The sequence below is a fragment of the Cololabis saira genome, chromosome 19, assembly GCF_033807715.1.
Source record: "Cololabis saira isolate AMF1-May2022 chromosome 19, fColSai1.1, whole genome shotgun sequence".
Lineage (NCBI taxonomy): Eukaryota > Metazoa > Chordata > Actinopteri > Beloniformes > Belonidae > Cololabis > Cololabis saira.
In genome coordinates this window covers 5,356,432-5,365,684 of record NC_084605.1, presented here as the reverse complement: position 1 = coordinate 5,365,684, position 9,253 = coordinate 5,356,432, and positions in this window count along the sequence as shown.

Here is a 9,253-nt window from a genome sequence, read left to right as displayed (position 1 = left end):
TTTCAACGAACCCGCCTACTGAGTGAGCACCAAGATTGTCAGCGACTACAGCCAGTACAGTACCCTTGACCACTTTGCCTAGACCTGGTACAAAAAGACCATCATCTTCAAAAGATTTCAAGTCTTTGAGCAGTGGTTCCAATACTTTTGGGTATCCAAACTGGTTGACATCATTTGCCTTACAAAGAATGGCTAGGTAAATGGAAGTTAGTGTAGATCGCAATGTGGCAGGTATGTCTGCAAACACCCAGTACACAGCTGTGACTTTATGCTTCTTGCGGGATGTTCCCAGAGGGTTGCATACTTCAAAGTCATCTATGTAAAGGATGAGTGGGATTTTAAGTTCACCTCCACATAAAAAGCCATTTTCTCTTAGGAAAGATCCATCATGAAATGATTTGTATCCAGAGGAGACATCAGATTGCCTTGTGTTCTGTAATATGGTGTTCTGGATGTGTCTGTTGTTCACAAGTTGAGACAATAATGGGAGAATCGGTACATACTGAAATGTTTTTTTCTCACTACTATTAAGTATGTACTCAACTGGTTCTGTCAGTGAGAGATGCTCCTTTATAAATTGCTCTCTCTTGTACTGACTGCTTAAAGGCCCATCCACTCCAAAAGCAGCACAGAAAGGGTTTAGCTGGCAAAGGTCTTTGACCATTTCTGATATCACTGAATCTTCAAAAGTACAGCTATGCTTTCTCAAAGTGCTCAGTATAATTTCTTTAATAACAGGGCCAGATGCAGATGCTGTCAGGAAATGAAGTTCCTCTACAAGTTCATCTATGCATGACTTGGAAACATTGGAAATGCATTCCAATTTAAGGAGGAGCAACCCCAGTCTCTTGATAATAGTTTTGTGCAAGTCCTCATCCTCCTCAAGGACAGAGTCACAGTGGTTTTCACCTTCAACAAAGTCACTTTCTTCATCCGGTTGATTTTGGTACTGATGAAAAACAGAGGTCTTAAAATCCTCTGCTGAATGCGGGTTGTGTTTCCTGCTCTTATGGCTGTGGAACGTTGTGTATATGTTTGTCTTATAATCACAACCTTTAAAAACACAAGGCACAGTCTCAAACCTCTTTAGATGGCTACCAATGTGCTCAAAATATTGTCTTTCATTGTCAAAACAGCACGAATTACACACTAGGCATGTGAAGGAAAGGAAGTGGCCTGGCTTGGTTGTCTGTGAGTGATGCCGAGACAAATGTGTCCTTAATGCACCCCAAGTCCTAAAGGTGCAAAGACAATCAGAATGGAGACAGGGTATGGACTGGTTTCGACCAAAATGCCCGTGTTGTAATCTGCTGTGCTTCAATAGGTCCAATCGTTTGGACGTGGTGAAGTTGCATACTTTGCACAGCCAGTTCATTTTCATTAACTTGGCACTCCCATAACTTTACACACATTGGGGTCTTTGATTAACTATTGTATTAAAGTTCATGTATTATCTTTTATTTTGAAAACTTGCATACCCAAAGGCGGCAGATAGATGGGTCCAACACCTGCAACGAGCCGATGGACAGGATACACTGGGGGGAGCTAAGGCAGTCCCAGAACGGTAAAGACTACGTGGCAACTGCTGTAGGAGTCAATCTTCACTCAAAGACGAAAGATCAGAGGACCTGAAGAGAGGGGCAGACAATAGAGAGGATCAACATACAGAATAAATCAGCCAGCAAACAAAATAGTTTAAATAACTATTACACAAGAAGGTAATCAGGCATGTACCTGGCAAAAGACAAAAATAGTAAATACAACGTGTAGTTTTGTTTTTTTAGATTACAATATGAATTTATCATTTTCAAAAACAGTCATGTCATGATGGTGAAAATTAAAGTAAACACTTTGCAAGTAAATCGGTTTTATCTGGTTCTGAATTTGAAAAGAGCTTGAATTTTTAACATTGAATATTTATGCATTTATGCTACAGGTGAAGAACATAAAGTTAACTTATTTCAATAATTCAACTAGAATATGGTGTAAAAGTTAATTTATTTAAATAATTCAACTAGAATATGGTGTAAAAGTTAATTTATTTCAATAATTCAACTAGAATATGGTGTAAAAGTTAATTTATTTCAATAATTCAACTTAAAAGTTGAAATTAATATATTAGGAATTGTTTATTGATTTCATAAAATATTCTCAAATTTATTTTTTATTTGGGGTTTTCAAACTGTGAGCCAGAGAGCAGCGTCTGTAACTGCTGGACGGAGATGAGTGACGGACACTGGCTGATTTATGGTTCCGCGTAACACCGACGCAAGGTTTACGGCGTAGGTTACGTGGGGACGCGAACGTACGTTGCGCGTCGCACGCGTACCCATCGCCGTAGCCATGCCGTCGATTTAACGCGGAACCATAAATCAGGCTTAACGCTGGCGCATTTGTCAGTTTTCTTTTCGTCTTTTCAACTGAGCACGCAAACACAAACTGAGGGTGCAAAACATGCTTATGCACCCTCGTAGAACCGTAACACATGTATGAATTATAACTAAAGCTCGACGTAACTGTGCAAACAGAGAGAGAGAAGCTAAAGAGCAGCCGACAGAGGTGGCTGGAGTTGGATGCATAACAGTGTTATTAACACAGAGAAGCACGAAGACTACGACTCTTACGGAATATCTCGTCATTTTATAAAAAAACAATTTACATTTACGATATTATACAAAGCAATATGTAAAAGAGTTATCTTAGCTTACCTTCAACCAGTGCTTTAAGTGGGAAAAAATAAGTGCCGGTACTCTCCCCCTCCAGTCATACAAATATGGGACTATGTAAATTTGTGTGTGTGTGTGTATATATATATATATATATATATATATATGTATATATATATATATATATATATATATATATATATACACACACACACAGCGAGCGCGGGTTTGATTCCAGTCGCGGCATATTTTGCACCCACTTCCTACGAGTCTGTCTTTCACTGCACCTATCAAATAAAGTTGCAAGAGCCGCATGACACCGGCCAAAGAGCCGCATGCGGCTCGCGAGCTGCGGGTTGGCCAAGCGCGCCTTTACGTCTGTACGGCAAGCTTTGAGCATCAAAACAAATCCAACCTGTAGACTTTGGCATGGGCGACAGCAGCATTTGTAATGTGGGGGGGGGGTCTGGTGGTCCTCCCCCAGAAAATGTTTTAAATAGTAGATTCAATTTCCCGCATTCTGGTGCATTTTACACCCAAAATAATCTCCCTCTCTCTTTGTTTTTCCTTGGAGCTGGCATGGTCTGCAATTACTGACTACTATTATGTTTTGGTTTAATTCATAGAGGACTGACACTGAAAACTTTTTTGGCACTTTTTAGGCACTTTATTAAATGAGGATTAATAATGTCATGCAACAAAAAATCTCTTGAAAAAAAAGTAATGAGGAAATACAAACTATTCAGTGACCTGCAGAACATACAACTATAACTCAATACAACTATAACTCAATACTCAATATAACCTGTTAAATGTTCCATATCTTCACCAATCTCCTCTTTTATCTGTACATGCTTACAGCAGGATTTCTACAAATAGAACATAACCATCATACAAAGGCTCCAAAAGTGTGACCTCTTTTGTCATTTGCAGACACAAATGACTGGCAAATCTCCTCTAGTCAAGTTTGTCAAGATGCTCTTGGTGGATGTGGCAAACAGCCACATTGTTCAAGCGATTTGAGTCTTTGAAGAGCGCAGCCAGGTCTTGAGCCTTCTTAAGGCACTAAAACTTCTCTCAGCCTCTGCTGAGGAGCATAGCACAACAAGAAGAAGCCTGACCAACACTTCTACTTGAGTGAACAGACCTGGAACCTCTGGCAGCATAGCTCTCATGTATCCACCACTTCACTGACTGTGCTGCAGGGATACTGAAGTTGGAACATGGCCAGCTGAACCTCCAACGAATGGCGGTTTAGTTCTGGGTACGAACTGACCACATCCACATCCTCCACCTTTCCACTTATTAACACTTTATATATCAGTGGCGGCTGGTGACTGAAAAAATTGGGAGGAAAACCAACCCATGGCGTTATTTTATATTAGTTGACTACTTATCCCTATTTTCTTATATTCAACAAAAAGTAAAAGAAGGGCTTAAAAGATTTCTTACAACAACATCATTTTATTCAATCCTGTTGTTTCCAGATGAACCATACAGGCGTACTACAGTATTTATCAAGGATGTGAGGTGTAACAAGAAGCAGGCCAGTGTTCAACACCTGTGAAGGCACCCAGTACGTCACAGTGGGAATTTTACACAACACCCTCTGATTTAAAAAGAAAAAACTAGTTTTCTAAGGACAAAATAAAATTCCCAGAATGCTTTTAGTCGTCATACATTTTTTGCAACCTCGCCAGAATAAAGGCTGATTTCTGTCTGCCTGCCGGCTCCGGAGCTGATTTATGGTTCTGCGTTACACCAACGCAGAGCCTACGGCGTAGGCTACGCGGCGACGCGCAACGTACGCCGTACCCTACGCCGTAGGCTCTGCGTCGATATATATATAAGCTGGCTGTGTTTGACCATGGAACAACGCAATTTTGCTGTTTGGCCACTCAAGGTAAAACTTGGTAACTTACTTAATTTCTTATGTCCATCTCGGCATCTCCACATCGGCTTGCCTCAAACTGACTGAATGTTTTGAATGATGCTGCTGCTGCTGCTGCTGCCGTGTTAAAAAACAGAAGTAAAACGCGGAGTGGATTTCTGTAGATATGGGTAATCTCCTACTCATAAAGTGGAACGGATTTGATTGTGAAGCAATGAAAACACGTTGGACTAGCAAATGTGGGGGGTTCGAACGACTTTTTTTCAAGAGTGGGGGGGACGCATCCCCCCCAAAATATATGGTGGCGACGCGCATGGACTTTGGGGAGATCGGGGGGATTTACTGACTGGTGGGGAATCTGGGAAGAACAGTACCGGTACGCGCCGTACGCAGTAAATAAATTCCGGTACACTGATGGGTAAAATTTAGAAGTGCCGGTACTGCGTACCGCTCCGTACCGGCCCACTTAAAGCACTGCCTTCAACAGCAGTACTCCATGCAGCAGGAAGCAGACTTCGAGTGACTACTGCAGACTGCAGACTGCAGCCCGCCATCCAAATTTCAAATCCTTCCCGCACAGGCTGACGCATGCGCAAAATGCAGCATAGAATGGTGGCTTTTGGGTATATTTTATCCTATTTTTCTATGTAGCACTTGTTACTGTTAACAAATAGGTAGTGTAGGTATGATTTACCCTTTCTTTCTTTGTTCTTTTGCTGGCTAGAATAATCAAGGAAATTTTAGACAATTTTCATGGATTATATTTACCACTCTCCAAAATCGTTTCTTACAGTGTGCGCCGGTGATATCAGTGTGTGCCGCTCCTCCTCCATATCATCCCTCTCATGAGGGGTTAACAGAAAAAAAAAGTGGTTCAATGACCGTCGCTTGTTTGAGAAATTCAGAAGTTCTGAGTGATTTGGAGTCTTTCTTGGCTCATTTGTCCGATTCTGCTCGTGCACATGTCATGCATTTGATAGAGGATAACTTGTTACTGTTTTCTGATAATCCCCGTCAAACTTCTGTTTTGTTTCATGATATTAATGTGGAGGGCTATAAACCCATTAAGCAGCTTGCATATAGGGTTAATGCAACCAAAAGAGCCGCGATGCAGCAAGAGGTGAGCTATCTTATGGAACATGGCATGGCCATTCCCAGTACCACTGCGTGGAGTTCTCCCTGTGTGTTGGTCCTAAAATCTGAAAATACTCCAGGTTTCTGTTATGACTACCAAAAAATCAACTCTACCACAAAACCCGATTTGTTTCCTCCAAGTTGACTCAGCCAAATTTGTAACCAAGCTGGACCTGTTAAAAGGTTACTGGCAAGTTCCATTAACACCGCGGGCCTCAGAAATATCTGCTTTTGTTGCACCCGATACTTTCCTACAGTATACAGTTAGGCCATTTGGTTTGCGCAACGCAATTATTACTCCAGCCCCAGAGTCCAAAAAGACATTACGTCGTTTTCTCGGAATGTGCGATATTCTGTAGAAATTTCTCTGATGTGGTTGCTCTCCTCACTGGACTTGTTAGTTCTTTAAGAAGGTTTGTTTGGTCCCCTGCTTGCCAAGCCGCCTTTGAATCCGCTAAAGCTTTGTTGTGTAGTACAGCCGTTTTAGCTGCGCCCAGCACTCGCCCTTTCAAGCTAGAGGTAGATGCTAGTTCGTGTGGTGCAGGTGCCATTCTTCTGTAGGAAGATGAGCAGGGCATTGATCATCCGATCTGCTACTTCTCCAAAAAGTTTAACCGGCACCAATTAAACTATAGTACTATGGACAATGAAGCTCTTGCCCTGCTGCCTAGATTTCATGAGCAGGTCTTGCTATATTGGAAAATTATTTAAAACCACACTGTAACAAATTGTTGTAAAAAAAAACAAAAAACAGCCAAATTCTTGTAGTAATATACTCTTTCAAATTTAAACAGTACTATACCGCAAATAACAAAACATTCTGGGAAAGATGTACAGACATCTTGCTGTTTTCCACCAAATACTGTAATACAGTGGTTTTCAAACGTTTTCAGTCAGGCCCCCCTTGGGGAATTGGAAATATTTTAAACAAAGTTAACGAATGAAAGGAATTAATTTAACAAATTAATCACGTGGCCATTACATTGCTGAGGAGGAAGAGAATGTTGCTGACTGACTGCTGTTCCCAGTCCCTCGTCTCTCTTCCAAGATGCTCCACAGACACTAAACGCAGTTTCTCCAAATATCTGACTTGCCTAGCTTTGTCTTTGTTTTTGTAAAGTATAAAGATATATATATATATATATATATATATATATATATATATATATATATATATATATATATATATATATATATATATATATATATATATATATATATATATAGACATATATAGACATATTATAATAAATAAATGAGTTATCTGTAAGAAGCGAGTAAATAAAAACGTACAATGAATCAATTAATAAAGTTTTTTACTAATTGGAGTTAGTTAGATTATTTACAGGAATTACATGGGATAAGAAAGGAAGGAGAAAGACTCATGGCTAAGAAAAAAAGGAGGGGCAAAACAAAAACAATCATATTCTATGAAATAATAAATAGAAATGTTGTCTTTGATGCTTGCTTGATTTCCAAATGTTAGTGTTTGTGTGTGAATGGACCAATGATGGACATTAGCTCAAAACACTTTGTAGCTTTATGAAGTTCGGTCCATTTAATTCGTTTACTGGTAAATTTGCCACATCCAATATGTCAATAAAATAGATAAATAAGTAAACATATAAATTTACATATTTCATATAAACATATAATTGACCACATCCAACATGGCTGACGCAGTGACGTATCACAGCAACGGCCGCCAGCTCAATGAGGCGTCTACAGCCCATTCCCAAACTCCACCCTAAGCCCTCAAGCCCTGAGCCCTCACAGACTTTCAGTGACGTAAGCGTCACGTGATCAAGTGTGAGAGGGTGTGAGGGCTCCAAATGGTATAAATAGGAATGGGACAGCACTTAGCAGAAACCAGAAACAGGGTAGATCAAAATGTTACGTATCGGTATTATAAATTTGGGAATGATCATCCGGATGTTTGAAAACAAAGTGGTAGCCTATATAAAGGAGCATAAAATTCAACAAAGAACACAATTTAAACATGCGCACAGTACATTATGTATTTCCTTGTTAACATTGTCTTTCTTTCAATCTACCCATACCAGCGCATCCAGTATGCCAGGCTCAATCGCCGAGTAATTTCATTTTTGTAAGAGCGTGTAAACTGATGGTATCCTGAGTTAAATATTCCAGCTGTGTTATGACCAACTAATATTACTTTCCATTTTTCAGCATGATGTCATTTCATTTTTGTAAGAGAGCGTATAAATTGATGGTAACCTGAGCTAAATATTACAGTTATATTATTAATATTTACTGCAACGTTTTTGTTCAACTTGCTGAAATTGTTTAAATTTTGTGGTCATAAATAAATTAATAACCAAATTACTGCCTGACTTGTTTGTGTTGGATCTAAAACGGTCTTGCTATCTTGGACATGTATACATACTACATACTATTAACATAGGGAATCTTAATTCAAACACTGTACTCAGATTAAAGAAAAGCAAGTCTTGTTTATTCAACACCAGGTCAACTGAGGATTTGTCTAATATAAAATGAAAACAAAAGAAATTGAACCTCAAATTATGAATAAAAAAATTATGAAGAAAACTAAATTTTGTCCACCATCAACCCAAAAATGTCAATTGACTTAGATAACTGGTCATCCCTCTTCTTTTCCCTCTCCTCCTCCTTTTCATCCAGCTCCCTCAGCCTCTTTTCTTGTCTTTAGTCTTGAAGAAAGTCAAAAACTTCATTTGTCCTTTTTTTGGTTTTCTTCCCTCCGTTTGTTGGTCGCTCCCTGTTTGTAAAGGAAATAATAGGGCCGTTGAAAATCATCACGGGACAACAGTTTCTGAATTTAAATCACCAGTGGGCTATGTATTTATACTTACAGGTGAACTTCTTTCGTCTCGCAGTCGCACATGAATTATTTTCCTCCGCCCCGTTTTGTTTACATTCTCCCTGGTAACCTCCTTTTATGTCACAACGCAATGAACTGTGGGTAATTCCCTTTTCAAAAGTCTGCGGAGATGCGGACTTACGGTAAGTGAGCAGTAAGGGCTCAAAATTTCTGCCGGGAGCCCTCGCGCACTTAACGACTTTAGGAATGGGACAGCCCTGAACCCCTACACAAGTGCGGAGCACGCACGTAAGTCTGTGAGTCTGTGAGGGTGGAGATTGACTATGTTTAGTCACACTAGGTAAGGGATGGTTGCCACTACTGTATTTTTGCCCCACTGGTTAGTGTAGTTAGGCAGATAGGCTTTTGTTTTCTTATTAGTCAGTTAGACAGAACTGTGTTTTTCCTTAGCTGCTTAATTTGTTATTTTGGCAACATCCACCTCCCCTGGCAGTGGCATACTTTTGTTTTGTTACTTTGTTACTATTGTAAATATTGCAAATATCTTGCTGAAAAAGCAGTAAAAACGAGCACACCCTTTAAAAACCCTGTGTTGTCTCAGTTATTTGCATCTTTTAATGCTTGGGTTCCGTTTTGGCTTAAATGTCATGCTATGTGACCCTTGGTTTCAACACCTGTACATGGCCTGACCAGGGGTTTCGTAACATAAGCCTTAAAATTGTACGATTATAATCTGTT